The 16,284-nt window shown below is 48.6% G+C and overlaps 1 protein-coding gene across 4 annotated transcripts in view; it reads right to left on the bottom strand.

Annotated features, from left to right (window-relative positions):
• LOC143770647 (tyrosine-protein kinase STYK1-like) overlaps positions 1–16,181 on the bottom strand; it is a 41,098-nt gene extending 24,917 nt beyond the window's left edge. For all 4 annotated transcript variants that reach the window (XM_077260494.1, XM_077260491.1, XM_077260493.1 and 1 more), the window contains exon 1: positions 16,042–16,181. The gene's annotated coding sequence lies outside the window, so the exon portion shown is untranslated. The remainder of the gene's footprint in view (positions 1–16,041) is intronic.
• Positions 16,182–16,284: the final 103 nt, after the last annotated feature.

Consider the following 16,284-nt stretch of genomic DNA (forward strand, 5'->3'; position numbering starts at 1 on the left):
CGTGTTTCCCCGAAAGTAAGACCCTGTCTTACATTAATTTTACCCCAAAAAGTCCCACCCTGTCTTACTTTCGGGGGAGGTCTTACATTAGCTGCAGAAATACGTTACCAACGTGTGGTGTCCTCCCCCAGATCTTGCGTAGTTTTCCGTTGGTGGCGTAGTGGTGTGCGCATGTCCAAGGTCCCAAATCCTCTGCCAGGGGATTGAAAATTGCAGCGATGTCCGTTATTCCTGCGGTGTTCGGTGGGCGCGGCCATCTTGCTTTGGCCGCGCGTGCGCAGAAGCGGCGCTCTGCTGGCCGCGGCTTCAGGAAAATGGCCGCGGGCATCCGCGCGTGCGCAGATGGCTGTCGCGGCGGCCATTTTCCTGAAGCCGCGGCCAGCAGAGCGCCGCTTCTGCGCACGCGCGGCCAAAGCAAGATGGCCGCGCCCACCGAACACCGCAGGAATAACGGACATCGCTGCAATTTTCAATCCCCTGGCAGAGGATTTGGGGGATAGCGGCGGCCCAAAGGTAAGGGCCTTATATTTCACAGCGGCCCCCCAACCCTGCCTTACATTCGGGGGAGGCCTTACATTGAAGGACCCCCCCGTAACCCCCACCCTGTCTTACTTTCGGGGAAACACGGTAGTTCCATTTAAATAAAGTCGACCTATGGGAAGTTAAATTTATACCGAGATAGGTTAAGTATTGCTCATTTCTGGTAAATTTGAATTGCGCTGTTATGTTGTTTTGTGTGTCCCTGGGAGTAATAATAATAATAATAATAATAATTTTATTTATATAGCGCCAACATATTCCGCAGCGCTTTACAACTTATAGAGGGGACTTATACAGACAATAGACATTACAGCATAACAGAAATCACAGTTCAAAACAGATACCAGTAGGAATGAGGGCCCTGCTCGCAAGCTTACAATCTATGAGGAAAAGGGGAGACACGAGAGGTGGATGGTAACAATTGCTTTAGTTATTTGGACCAGCCATAGTGTAAGGCTCGGGTGTTCATGTAAAGCTGCATGAACCAGTTAACTGCCTAAGTATGTAACAGTACAGACACAGAGGCTATTAACTGCATAAAGTGTATGAGAACATGATGGAGGAACGTGATTATGTTGTTGTTTTTTTATTAATAGGCCACACAGGGATAATTAGGTTAATGCGTTGAGGCGGTAGGCCAATCTGAACAAATGAGTTTTTAGGGCACGCTTAAAACTGTGGGGATTGGGGATTAATTGTATTAAACTAGGTAGTGCATTCCAAAGAATCGGCGCCGCACGTGTAAAGTCTTGGAGACGGGAGTGGGAGGTTCTGATTATTGAGGATGCTAACCTGAGGTCATTAGCAGAGCGGAGGGCACGGGTAGGTTGGTAGACTGAGACCAGAGAGGAGATGTAGGGTGGTGCTGAGCCATGGAGTGCTTTGTGGATGAGGGTAGTAGTTTTGTACTGGATTCTGGATTGGATGGGTAGCCAGTGTAATGACTGGCACAAGGTAGAGGCATCGGTGTAACGGTTGGCGAGGAATATGATCCTGGCAGCAGCATTCAGGACAGATTGGAGCGGGGAGAGTCTGGTAAAAGGTAGGCCAATTAGTAGAGAGTTACAATAGTCCAGACGAGAATGAATAAGTGAGACAGTAAGAGTTTTTGCAGAGTCGAAAGTAAGAAAAGGGCGAATTCTAGAAATGTTTTTGAGATGCAGATAAGAAGAGCGAGCCAGTGATCGGATGTGGGGGGTGAATGAAAGCTCGGAATCAAGGATGACTCCAAGGCAGCGGGCATGTTGCTTTGGAGTAATGGTGGAACCGCACACAGAGATGGCAATGTCGGGCAAAGGTAGGTTTGTAGAGGGAGAGAACACGAGGAGTTCAGTTTTTGACAGGTTCAGTTTCAGATAGAGGGAGGACATGATGTTAGAGACAGCGGTAAGACAATCACTGGTGTTTTCTAAAAAGGTCGGCGTGATAACAGGAGAAGAGGTATATAATTGGGAGTGTTAATAAACAGGGCTTCAGATTTATCTACGTTGATCTTGAGGCCTGAGACCAATTCAAATTCATGGAGAGCGACAAAAAGATTTGGGAGTGTAATTATGGGATTGATTAAGGACAAAAGCAGATCATCTGCAAAAAGGCTAGCCTTGTAGTGGTCACCTCTAATTGTAGGTCCATTAATGTTAGGGTTGGTTCTGATAGCTTCCGCCAATGGCTCCATGGCTAGGGCGAATAGAGCTGGGGAAAGTGGGCACCCTTGCCTGGTGCCACGTTGGATGTTAATAGGGGTAGGCTGGTTTGAGGGTAACTTTAGGTAGGCCATGGGGCGGTCATACAGGAGTTTAAGGCAGGAGGTGAAACCACTCGGAAAGCCAAACTTCGCAAGGACTTCGAACAAGTACAACCACGACACCGAGTCAAAGGCCTTCTCTATATCGAGGGCTAACAAGAGTAGGGGCTGTTTGGAGTGGTTAGCTAAATGTATTAAATTAAGGTTCCTCCTAATATTGTCTGGGCCCTGTCTTCTGGGAATGAACCCCACTTGATCCCGGTGAATTAGGGTAGGCAGTATTTTATTTATTCTGGCCGTGATTATAGATGTAAAAATTTTTAAGTCTATGTTTAGTAGTGAAATAGGCCTGTAGTTTTTGGGGTAAAGGTGATCTTTCTTCGGTTTTGGAATCACAGTTACGTGGGCAACGTAAAATTCAGATGGCATTTGGGCTCCATTTAGTAAAGCGTTACAGAAGCTTTGTATATGAGGTATAAGTATGCTGTCAAATTTTTTATAATACTGCGCTGTGAGCCCATCAGGCCCTGGAGCCTTATTTTTTTTAAAATTTTTGATCGTTGTTTTTATTTCTTCAGAGTCGATTGGAGCTTGAAGATGTGCTATATCAGAATTTGGGACTTTAGGTAACGTCAGGTCTTTGAGGAAATTCTGGATGCGAGTTGGAGAAGGAGGCCGTGGGAGGGAGTAAAGATTTTGATAAAATTGGTGAAATGTTTTATATAGTGCATCAGGATGGGCAGTAATACGGCCTGAAGAATCTTTAATGTGGGGGATATTATTCAGGAGCTCTCTACTCTTAAGTTTACGGGCCAACATGCTGCTTGGTTTGTTTGCACATTTGTGAAAAGTAGATTTAGTCCAAGCCAGGGCTCTTTCTGATCTATTTGTTAGAATGGTATTGAGTTGTAATTTAGTTTCACGAATTTTCTTAATTAGATAAAGTGAGGGGAGGTTTTGGTTCGCCTGTTCTAATTTTGAGAGTTTGTTTTCTAATTGTGATTGTAGCTCGGTCCTTTGCTTTTTTTTGCTAGAGGCAATTTTAATTAGGGTCCCTGTTATAAATTTTTTGTGTGCCATCCACACATTTCCCGGGGTCACCTCTGCAGTATTGTTGGTTTGGAAATATAGATTCAGCTCGTCCTTTATGGTAGACAAAACCGATGGGTCTACTAGTAGGGATTCATTCAGTCTCCACCTGAAGAGTCTAGAAGAGGTAATGGCAAAGTTAAATGCAGATAGGACAGCATCGTGGTCTGACCAAGACGATACTATATGTCGGGAGAACAAAACCGAAGGGAGTGTTCTGGAGGACGTGAGATGTAGGTCAATCCTGGAGTAGGATTTTTGTGCAGGTGAAAAGTATGTATATCCCCTCTGAGGGCCATTTTGCTCTCGCCAGATATCGGCCAGACAATTTACTTTCAGCATTTGTAGGATCTTTTTCCTGTCTGTTTTTGATATGTCTACTCGATTCAGAGAACTGCTGTCGAGCGACGGGCTGAGGGTGAGATTAAAGTCGCCACACCAGACAAGGTGATGATATGAGAGTGAGGCTAATTTTGATAGGATTAAACGCATGACCCGAGTCTGAACAGCCGTTGGCAGGTAGCTATTAACAATGCATATATTTAAACCTTGCAGGGTTCCCATCAAGATAATGAATCTGCCCTCAGGGTCGGAATACGTGTTGGTGGGTTGGAATGGAAAACTGTTTTTAATTAAAATGGCCACACCCCTTGTTTTACGGTCCCAAGTTGAAAGGAAAAATTTTGAATAGTGTGCGTCTAGGAATTTGGGTTGGGATGAATTGGAAAAATGGGTTTCCTGAATGCAAATTACATCCGGATTGTGCTCCTGATAATCGAGAAAGGCCTTTTTGCGTTTTACAGGTGAGTTGAAGCCCCTAACATTATGGGAGAGTATTCTACACATGTTTGGTTAAGTGAGCATTGCTAAAAGAAGGCGAACCATCACCCCCCACCCGACCTCGGCCTACAAATTCACCACCACAGCCAAAATCTCTAAGTAGAAACAAAGGGAAAGAGACAAACAGGGGGAGGACGTCGACGCAAAACATAGCATACGTTTTCCAAAGGGCATTGAGTCCACAAAATATGGCGATCTGGGGTCCCATATTAAAAGGAACGCCAAAAATCGCCAGGGTTGGGCAGCATGATACAACCCTTAGAACCCCAACCCTTGAATCATATAAGGTTGACTGTAAAATAAGGGGGGGGGGAAGGGGGGGAGGGGGATGGGGGGGATGGGTGAGGCAGGGAGGGGGGATGGGGGTGAATTAAAAAAAAAAAAAAAAAAAAAAAAAAAAAGGGAGGAGTAGGGAAAAGGGAAATGAATAATGCATTAGTAGGTAATACAACTGTAAATAGACCGAACATTAACTGCTAGGTAGTTAATCTAAATTCAGAGCAGGGCAAAGTTAACAACAGGCCCCATAAACATAACCTAGAGAAACATGAATGATTTTGGGGATATCAAATTTTGAGTTGTGCAAATCAGGTAATCTGAGTGTCTTGACTTCTTGTTCTGGGATGGGTTGTCCATTCCCTTGTTGGCCTGGGTTTTCTTTGCGGAAGCGAGGGATGTGGAAGCGAGGGAGTCTCTGAAGATAGTGGAATACTAGCCTTTATCAAGGCCTGGGTTCCTTCCTCTAGTGACCGGCAGGTATAGAGCTGTGACTTGAAAGTGAAGATAAGAGCGAATGGAAAACCCCACTTGTATTTAACCTGAGCCTCTTGTAGGGAGGTAGTAATTGGCCTGAGGGCTCTTCTTCTGGCCAATGTAGTGGGCGCAATGTCTGCATAAATGTGCACTGAGTCTGGTAGGCCAGGTAAGATAGGTTGGTTTCTAGCCGCCAGCAAGATCTGATCACGGGTCTCCTCATAGTGCATCTTTAGTATTACATCTCTGGGCATAGCATTAGATCTTGGCTTACCCAGTGCCCTGTGTATTCTTGTAATATGGAGAAGGGCCGGGTCTAGGTCAGGTAGAAGGGCTGCAAAAAGGGCTGCTGCTGTATCTTTAAGAGCAACCACATGTTCAGGAAGTCCTCTAATTCGAATGTTGCTTCTTCTGGACCTGTTCTCATAATCCTCACATCTCAATTCCAACTCAGTAAGACGGTCAGTATGCCGCTTGAGAGTCTCCTGATCTTCCTCCAGCGCGTCAGAGACAACATCCATTTTTTCCTCCAAGTTATTTGTGCGCTGTGCCAGGTCTTGCAACTGGGATGAGATACCCTGCATGGCGGTGGTAAGCTCCTCTCTAAAGGTTTCTTGCAAGGACCTTGTGAGGGCAGCCGTTGAAATCATTGCTTCAGAGCCTGGGGAAGCGTCTTCCCGCTCTGCGCCCCCATTACCCTGAGTTGCAGAAGGAGACGGAGGGTTAGTTGCTGCAGCCATTTTGGAGGGGGTGCCGTTCATAAGGAGGTCTGAAATGGTGCGGCCCGTCGGCTGTGCTGCGCCCCCCTTTTTCGGCATTACTGATTGCCCTGGTCTTAGAGTCAGACTGTCCCCGGGAGGGGAATATTTACAATGTTTCGGTCGCTGGAAAGGGTTGAATGGGGTCCGTCGGGTAGCAGAGCTCAGCACAACATGGTTGTCATTGCCGTACTCTGCACATGCGCCCCGTCAATAAAGTTTCATCTACTTGCTAATTTCACTTAGTTGCAAGATGGGCCGCATGCAGAGGGAGGCCGCATGGGCTGGAAGCTACTGGTACTGCTTTTAGTGTGTTCAGTCCCGGCTACAACGTCTACTACTTTCTGCTGAATTGAAGTGCCTCGTACTCAGGGCGGCAGTAGGCAATGGGGCAGCAAGAGATAAGGCACAAGTGTAGACTGCAGGCGGGGAGTGATCTCAGCACAGGGTGTCGCTTTCTGCTGAAGTGTGCTTCCGTGTAACAGTGCATAAACATCCACAGCTATCTCTCCAGCCCAGTAAGTGTTAAACAGATGGGTATGTGGCAGCAGGAGACAAGGCACAAGTACAGGCTGCAGGCGGGGAATGATCCCAGCACGGGGAGACGCTTTCTGCTGAAGTGTGCCTCAGTGTAACAGTGCACAAACATCCACAGCTATCTCTCCAGCCCAGTAAATGTTAAACAGGTGGATATGGGGCAGCAGGAGACAAGGCACAAGTACAGATTGCAGGCGGGGAGTGATCCCAGCACAGGGAGACAGTGTCTGCCGAAGTCTGCCTCAGTGTAAAGGTACCGTTACACTAAGCAACTTACCAGCGATCGCGACCAGCGACGTGATCGCTGGTAAGTTGCTGTGTGGTCGCTGGGGAGCTGTCACACAGACAGCTCTCTCCAGCGACCAAGCGACTTCGGCATCGCTGAAACTGTCTTCAGCGATGCCGAAGTCCCCATGTAAAAAAAAAAAAAAAACACTACATACGCACCTTCTGTCGTCCTTCATGTCCCTCGGCGCTTGCCGCACTGACTGTGTCTCAGCGCCGGCCGGCCGTAACAGCGGTGCCCAGCGGTGAACCGCTGTTACTGCAGGTTCACCGCTGGGCTCTGCTTTACGGCCGGACGGCGCTGAGACAGTCAGTACGGCAAGCTCCAGGGGACGTGACGGACAACAGACGGTGAGTATGTAGTGTTTTTTTTTTACTTTTACCATGGTATCCATGGTAAATATCAGGTTACTAAGCGCGGCCCTGCGCTTAGTAACCCGATGTTTACCATGGATACCAGTGAAGACATCGCTGGATCGGCGTCACACACGGCGATCCAGCGGTGTCAGCGGGAGAGTTGCGACGAAAGAAAGTTCGTCCACTCTCCCTGCAACCAGCGATATCCCAGCAGGATCCAGATCGCTGCTGCGTGCCAAACATAGCGATATCGCTATGCAGGACGCTGCAACGTCACGGATCGCTGGCGATATCGCCTAGTGTGACGGTACCTTAACAGTGCATAAACATCCACAGTTATCTCTCCAGCCCAGTAAGTGTTAAACAGGTGGGTGTGGGGCAGCAGGGGACAAGGCACAGGTACAGATTGCAAGCGGGGAGTGATCCCAGCACAGGGAGACGGTTTCTGCTGAAGTGTGCCTCAGTGTAATGCACAGACATCCACAGCTATCTTCCAGGCCAGTAGGTGTTAAACAGGTGGGTGTGGGGCAGCAGGAGACAAGGCACAAGCACAAACTGCAGACGGGGAGCGATCCCAGCAAGGCTATAGCTCCCGTCTCAAGCGTGCAGGGGCTCCCTCCACACCATGCGGTGAGTCAAAGATGGCGCCAGGACTGGCGGGAAAACTTGCAGCTCCCTCACCTCGCCAACAGGGATGCGTCCAGGGGAATTGCCAGGCCCCCAGGAGAGCAGAGCGCCGTCACAGGCGATGAGTTCGTCTAGTAATATCGCCGACCGTGGTGTCCCTCTATGCCTGCAGGCACCACCGCATGGGACAGGGACCAGGTTATGGAAGCAGCAGTCCAGAGCGCCGCTAAGCACAGCGAGATGCACCGGACCGCAGGGGGCACAGCTGCAGGTAAGCGGTGAGCCGCATGAGCGGCAAGCCGAGGCTGGAGAGGGTGTGTGGGAAAGGGGCAGTTCGTACCTCCCCACGGTCGCCGCAGCCCGGCACAGACCTGGCCCGTGGATGTTAAAGATGGCGGCGCCGCCGTCCTGTCTCCCTCTCTCCTCTCAGTCTCTGGGACTCGTGCTGGGGTGGGGTGCACCGTCCACTCCAGGGTCAGGCACAGCTTCTTGTCTGTCTATGGGGTTATTTCTCACGCTGCAGGGCTAATTTAAATTTAGTGGGAATCCAGCGCTGGGCAGGAGCTCCTCAGACATGCGACTGTTCCCCTTCACAGCCAGGCCACGCCCCGGACCTTTCGTATTTTTGCCTAAATAAAGGTCTTGGAATTGTTTACTATTCTCTTGCTCTGTTGATTGTGTGATACCGGAGAAGGACCCCGTGACACACTTATACATCCCATATGTATCACCCTGTATATAATCACCCGTATCATCACTATTCGGCCACCCCTAAACAGTGTTCACAAGCAGAAAAGGATGCAGTGGGCCCAGACATACATGAAGACTAATTTTCAAACAGTCCTGTTAACTGATGAGTGTCGAGCAACCCTGGATGGTCCAGATGGATGGAGTAGTGGATGGATAGTGGATGGCCACTCGACGCTTCGGTCCCAGTAATGCCTCGCGGCAATGACCCCAGATGACGTAGCATCTAACAAGACCCACGTCATCACAGGTCATTGCCGTGAGGCATTACTGGGACCGGAGCATCGCGAAGAGCGGGAAGACTGCCGGGGACGTCGGAAGGTGAGAATATCACGATTTTTTATTTTAATTCTTTTTTTGTTTGTTTTTACAGGTATATGGTTCCCAGGGCCTGGAGGAGAGTCTCCCCCAGGTACCAACCGCACATGATCCGCTTACTTCGTGCATGGTGGGCATAGCCACATGCGGAAAGTAAGCGGATCAATGCATTCCTATGTGTGTGGAATCCCCGCGATTCTGCACAAAGAATGAACATGATGCGTTTTTTTCCGGAATGTGATTCCGCCGCGGAAAAGAAACGCAACATGTGCACAAAAATGCAGAATGCATTCTAATAGGATGCTTAATGTGAGTGTTTTTTTCGCAGTTTTATCGTGTTTTGATAGCGAAAAAAAAAAACAAAAATTCCTTAACGTGTGCACATAGCCTTAACCCCTTAATCCCATTTGACGTACCATCCCGTCAAGGTGACCTGGGACTTAATTCCCAGGGACGGGATAGTACTATCTATAGTACTGACTATCGCAGCTGACATCCGGCACCAGGGCCACCATCAGGGCATTACAGCCGTGACTGGCGTATGGGGCCCGGTGGGCAGAGGGGCCCGCATCGGGCCCCGTCTCATCTGCCCATCGGGCCCCTACCGGCAGCCGCAGGCTGAACCGGGCCCTTAGCTGCGGCCGGCGCTGCAGAGCTATTGAAGTGCGGGCCCGAGCCCGCACGTCAATAGTTAACAGCCGCCAGCCAATCTGAGGCTGGCAGCTGACGTCAGCCGCAGCGTGCATGTCGCCGGCGTCTGACTTCATTGTCAGTCGCCGGCGAGTGCACGCTGCAGCTGCGTGCAGAGAGCAGGAGCGCGGGACGGGAGGTAAGTAGAACTTTTTTTTTAATTGAGAGCGGCGATCCGGGGGGGGGGGGGGGGGGGGGGGCCAGGGCAGAGCGCTGGACACAGGAGGGGGCAGAGCGCTGGACACAGGAGGGGGCAGAGCGCTGGACACAGGAGGGGGCAGAGCGCTGGACACAGGAGGGGGCAGAGCGCTGGACACAAGAGGGGGCAGAGCGCTGGACACAAGAGGGGGCAGAGCGCTGGACACAAGAGGGGGCAGAGCGCTGGACACAGGAGGGGGCAGAGCGCTGGACACAGGAGGGGGCAGAGCGCTGGACACAGGAGGGGGCAGAGCGCTGGACACAGGAGGGGGCAGAGCGCTGGACACAGGAGGGGGCAGAAAGCTGGACACAGGAGGGGGCAGAAAGCTGGACACAGGAGGGGGCAGAAAGCGGGACACAGGGGCAGAAAGCTGGACACAGGGGCAGAAAGCTGGAGACACGGGGCAGGATGACAGACACTGGGGCATGACTGGAGACACTGGGGCATGACTGGAGACACTGGGGCATGACTGGAGACACTGGGGCATGACTGGAGACACTGGGGCATGACTGGAGACACTGGGGCATGACTGGAGACACTGGGGCATGACTGGAGACACTGGGGCATGACTGGAGACACTGGGGCATGACTGGAGACACTGGGGCATGACTGGAGACACTGGGGCATGACTGGAGACACTGGGGCATGACTGGAGACACTGGGGCATGACTGGAGACACTGGGGCATGACTGGAGACACTGGGGCATGACTGGAGACACTGGGGCATGACTGGAGACACTGGGGCATGACTGGAGACACTGGGGCATGACTGGAGACACTGGGGCATGACTGGAGACACTGGGGCAGGAATGGAAACAGATGGGGCAGAATTGAGAAATGGGGGCCTGATTGGAGATGGGGCAGAATGGTGATACGGGCATGATTGGAGACACTGGAGGCAGGATTGGAGACAGATGGGGCAGGATCATGGGGCAGGATGGATACGATGGAGACAGATGGGGAGATCATATGGGGCAGGATGGATACTCATTAGGGCAGGATGGGAGAACATATGGCTGACCCCAGTAATGAGACACACGGGGCCAGGATGGCGAATATTATTACCATAGGGGCTAATTAAGGGATATTATTACTGCAGTGATGTATTTATTTTATTTTTTGAGTACACTGTTTTAAATGGAGGGGCGGTCCTATTACTGTGTAGAGTGATACTATGTCGCCTTCTTCATGTGGTGTAATGTAGAAGTTGGGAAAATTAAGTAATGTGTTCTGCAAGTGGAACTCGAGATAACTGTTATTTCCTGCAGAAACGAGTCCTGGCTGCATGAAGTGATGGTGGTCTGTGCGGGATGAAAGATGAAGGACTTCACCTAGAGACGTCACTGGTAAGTCAGTGTGTTACCTATACACTGACACTATACACTGTATACTATATACAGAGGTCCTGTGTATAATATCACCAGTGATCACTGGATTACCTATAGACTATATACAGAGCTCCTGTGTATAATGTCACTGGTGATCACTGTATTACCTGTACACAGACACTGCATACTAAGTACAGATCTCCTGTGTATAATGGCACTTATGGTGATAGTATTGTGTTTTTTTTATTATTGATCAGTATTGTAGTATTCAGTCACTATGTGTTGGTAATATGTGGTCTGGTCATGATGTTGTGGTATTTGTTCCTTGTATTTGATATTATTCGATCACTGTGGTGGTAATATGTCATCTGGTCATGGTGTGGCGGTATTTGTGCCTTGTAGATAGTATTATAGGTCACTGTGGTGATAATATGGTGTCTGGTCATGGTGCTGTGGTATTTGTTCCTTGTATGTGGTATTATAGGTCATTTTAAAAATTGAAAAATAAAAATATACCTAAATTGTACTGCATATTTTAACAAATATTTAATAGGTTACAGTAGAGTAGGGCCCGGCCAAAAGTGTCTACCTTGTCATTTTGGTGGCTTAAAAAAATCTATTGGCCAAAACAAAAGCTGCCGGCTACATGTGTCATCTGGTGATGGGAACTGTCAATGTGTGATAGGTGAGAAGTGGAGATTTTCCAAGACAGAGCGGTGGGACTGTGGACAGTTTGAGGGGTGGAGCGTGGAGGCGGGGCTGGGGTGGAGCCTGGGCGGAGTCTCAAGGGGGCCCCGGAAATTTTGCCAGTATGGGGCCCCGAAATTTCTAGTGGCAGCCCTGTCCGGCACTATGTGCCAGGAGCGATCACGGACCGCCCCCAGCACACTGCAATCAAACATGATCGCAGTGTTCCGGCAGTATAGGGAAGCATCGCGCAGGGAGGGGGCTCCCTGCGTGCTTCCCTGAGACCCTCGGAGTAACGCGATATGATTGCGTTGCCCCGAGGGTCTCCTACCTCCTTCTCCCTGCAGGCCCCGGATCCAAAATAGCCGCAGGGCTGCATCCGGGTCCTGCAGGGAGGTGGCTTACCAGTGCTTGCTCAGAGCAAGAGTCGGGAAGCCTCCTGCTGTGCCTGTGTGATTGCTGATCTGACACAGTGCACAGCAAAGTGTCAGATCAGCGATCTGTCACTTTACTGTGATGCCCCCCCTGGGGCAAAGTAAAAAAAAAATATATTCACATGTGTTAAAAAAAACAAAAAACCTAAATAAATAAAAAAATAAATAAATAGTTCCAATAAATACATTCCTTTATCTAAATAAAAGAAACAAAACAATAAAAGTATACATATTTAGTATCACCGCGTCCGTAACGACCTGACCTATAAAAATGTCCCACTAGTTAACCCCTTCAGTGAACACCGTAAAATAAAAAAACGAGGCAAAAAACAACGCTTTATTATCATACCGCCGAACAAAAAGTGAATTAACACGCAATCAAAAAGACGAATATAAATAACCATGGTACCGCTGAAAACTTCATCTTGTCCCGCAAAAAACAAGCCGCCATACAGCCTCAGTCATCAGTAAAAATATAAAAAAGTTATAGTCCTCAGAATAAAGCGATGCAAAAATAATTATTTTTTCTATAAAATAGTTTTTATCGTATAAAAGCGCCAAAACATAAAAAAATATAAATGAGGTATCGCTGTAATCGTACTGTCCCGAAGAATAAAACTGCTTCATCCATTTTACCAAATGCGGAACGGTATAAACGCCCCCCCAAAAGAAATTCATGAATAGCAGGTTTTTGGTCATTCTGCTTCACAAAAATCGGAATAAAAAGTGATCAAAAAATGTCACGCACCCGAAAATGCTACCAATAAAAACGTCAACTCGTCCTGCAAAAAACAAGACCTCACATGACTCTGTGGACCAAAAGATGGAAACATTATAGCTCTCAAAATGTGGTAACGCAAAAAATATTTTTTGCAATAAAAAGCGTCTTTCAGTGTGTGACGGCTGCCAATCATAAAAATCCGCTAAAAAACTCGCTATAAAAGTAAATCAAACCCCCCTTCATCACCCCCTTAGTTAGGGAAAAATAAAAAAAATCTATTTATTTCCATTTTCCCATTAGGGTTGGGGTTAGGGCTAGGGTTACATTTACGGTTGGGATTAGGATTAGGGGTGTGTCAGGGTTAGGGGTGTGGTTATGGTTACCGTTGGGATTAGGGTTAGGGGTGTGTTTGGATTAGGGTTTCAGTTATAATTGGGGGGTTTCCACTGTTTAGGCACATCAGGGGCTCTTCAAACGCGATATGGCGTCCGATCTCAATTCCAGCCAATTCTGCGTTGAAAAAGTAAAACAGTGCTCCTTCCCTTCCGAGCTCTCCCGTGCGCCCAAACAGTGGTTTACCCCCACATATGGGGTATCAGCGTACTCAGGTCAAATCGGACAACTTCTAGGGTCCAATTTCTCGTTACCCTTGGGAAAATAAAAATTTGGAGGGACAAAAATTATTTTTTATTTTCACGGCTCTGCGTTATAAATTTCTGTGAAGCACTTGGGGGTTCAAAGTTCTCACCACACATCTAGATAAGTTCCTTGGAGGGTCTAGGTTCCAATATGGGGTCATTTGTGGGGGGTTTCTACTGTTTATATACATCAGGGGCTCTGCAAACGCAATGTGACGCCTGCAGACCAATCCATCTAATTCTGCGTTCCAAACGGCGCTCCCTCCCTTCCGAGCTCTGCCATGCGCCCAAACGATGGTTCCCCCCCCCCCCCACATATGGGGTATCAGTGTACTCAGGACAAATTGGATAACAACTTTTGGGGTCCAATTTCTCCTGTTACCCTTGGGAAAATAGAAAACTGGGGGCTAAAAAATAATTTTTGTGGGAAAAAAAGGATTTTTATTTTCACAGCTCTGCGTTATAAACTGTAGTGAAACACTTGGGGGTTCAAAGCTCTCACAACACATCTAGATAAGTTCCTTGGGGGGTCTACTTTCCGAAATGGTGTCACTTGTGGGGGGTTTCAATGTTTAGGCACATCAGTGGCTCTGCAAACGCAACATGGCGTCCCATCTCAATTCCAGTCAATTTTGCATTGAAAAGTCAAACGGCGTTTCTTCCCTTCCGAGCTCTGCCATGCGCCCAAACAGTGCTTTATCCCCACAAATGGGGTATCAGCGTACTCAGGACAAATTATACAACAACTTTTAGGGTACAATTTCTTCTGGTAACCTTGGGAAAATACAAAATTGGGGGCGAAAATTTCATTTTTGTGAAAAAATATTTTTTATTTTTAAGGCTCGGCATTATAAACTTCTGTGAAGCACTTGGTGGGTCAAAGTGCTCACCACACATCTAGATAAGTTCCTTAGGGGGTCTACTTTCCAAAATGGTGTCACTTGTGGGGGGTTTCAATGTTAGGCACATCAGGGGCTCTCCAAACGCAACATGGCGTCCCATCTCCATTCCAGCCAATTTTGCATTGAAAAGTCAAACGGCGCTCCTTCGCTTCCGAGCTCTGCCATGCGCCCAAACAGTGCTTTACCCCCACAAATGGGGTATCGGCGTACTCAGGACAAATTATACAACTTTTGGTGTTCATTTTCTCATGTTACCCTTGGTAAAATAAAACAAATTGGAGTTGAAGTAAATTTTGTGTGAAAAAAAAATATTAAATGTTCATTTTTTTTTTTTTTTTAAACATTTCAAAAATTCCTGTGAAACACCTGAAGGGTTAATAAACTTCTTGAATGTGGTTTTGAGCACCTTGAGGGGTGCAGTTTTTAGAATGGTGTCACACTTGGGTATTTTCTATCATATAGACCCCTCAAAATGACTTCAAATGAGATGTGGTCCCTAAAAAATATTGGTGTTGTAAAAATGAGAAATTGCTGGTCAACTTTTAACCCTTATAACTCCCTAACAAAAAAAAATTTGGTTCCAAAATTGTGCTGATGTAAAGTAGACATGTGGGAAATGTTACTTATTAAGTATTTTGTGTGACATATCTCTGTGATTTAAGGGCATAAAAATTCAAAGTTGGAAAATTGTGAAATTTTCAACATTTTCGCCAACTTTCCGTTTTTTCCACAAATAAACGCAGGTAATATCAAATAAATGTTACCACTATCATGAAGTACAATATGTCACGAGAAAACAGTGTCAGAATCGCCGGGATTTGTGGAAGCGTTCCAGAGTTATAACCTCATAAAGGGACAGTGGTCAGAATTGTAAAAATTGGCCCCGACATTAACGTGGGTGTGTCCGGTGTATAAACCCCCCGTGTGTCCGGTGTATAAACCCCCCGTGTGTCCGGTGTATAAACCCCCCGTGTGTCCGGTGTATATAACCCCCCGTGTGTCCGGTGTATAAACCCCCCGTGTGTCCGGTGTATATAACCCCCCGTGTGTCCGGTGTATATAACCCCCCCGTGTGTCCGGTGTATATAACCCCCCGTGTGTCCGGTGTATATAACCCCCCGTGTGTCCGGTGTATATAACCCCCCGTGTGTCCGGTGTATATAACCCCCCGTGTGTCCGGTGTATATAACCCCCCGTGTGTCCGGTGTATAAACCCCCCGTGTGTCCGGTGTATATAACCCCCCGTGTGTCCGGTGTATAAACCCCCCGTGTGTCCGGTGTATAAACCCCCCGTGTGTCCGGTGTATATAACCCCCCGTGTGTCCGGTGTATAAACCCCCCGTGTGTCCGGTGTATATAACCCCCCGTGTGTCCGGTGTATAAACCCCCCGTGTGTCCGGTGTATATAACCCCCCGTGTGTCCGGTGTATAAACCCCCCGTGTGTCCGGTGTATATAACCCCCCGTGTGTCCGGTGTATATAACCCCCCGTGTGTCCGGTGTATATAACCCCCCGTGTGTCCGGTGTATATAACCCCCCGTGTGTCCGGTGTATATAACCCCCCGTGTGTCCGGTGTATAAACCCCCCGTGTGTCCGGTGTATATAACCCCCCGTGTGTCCGGTGTATAAACCCCCCGTGTGTCCGGTGTATATAACCCCCCGTGTGTCCGGTGTATAAACCCCCCGTGTGTCCGGTGTATATAACCCCCCGTGTGTCCGGTGTATAAACCCCCCGTGTGTCCGGTGTATAAACCCCCCGTGTGTCCGGTGTATAAACCCCCCGTGTGTCCGGTGTATATAACCCCCCGTGTGTCCGGTGTATAACCCCCCGTGAGTCCGCTCTCACCTGCAGCGCCTCATGTCCCGCTCTCCGCCTCTGTCGCTGGGCGGCTCTCTCTCTGCACCTGCCGGTGACATCTCCGCTGGTTGATCTTTGACCCCGGGTGACTCACGTGACGCGTCCGCTGTTTCCTCCGTACTGAGGCGGCTCCACCCGCGCCCGGCACAGGAGACCCCGGGTATATCCAGGACGGTGTCCCCGGCACCGAGCAGCCATCAGCGGTGTCCCGGGAGCTACAGGTGACGCATC

This window comes from Ranitomeya variabilis, chromosome 4 (assembly GCF_051348905.1).
Source record: "Ranitomeya variabilis isolate aRanVar5 chromosome 4, aRanVar5.hap1, whole genome shotgun sequence".
NCBI classification, from domain to species: domain Eukaryota; kingdom Metazoa; phylum Chordata; class Amphibia; order Anura; family Dendrobatidae; genus Ranitomeya; species Ranitomeya variabilis.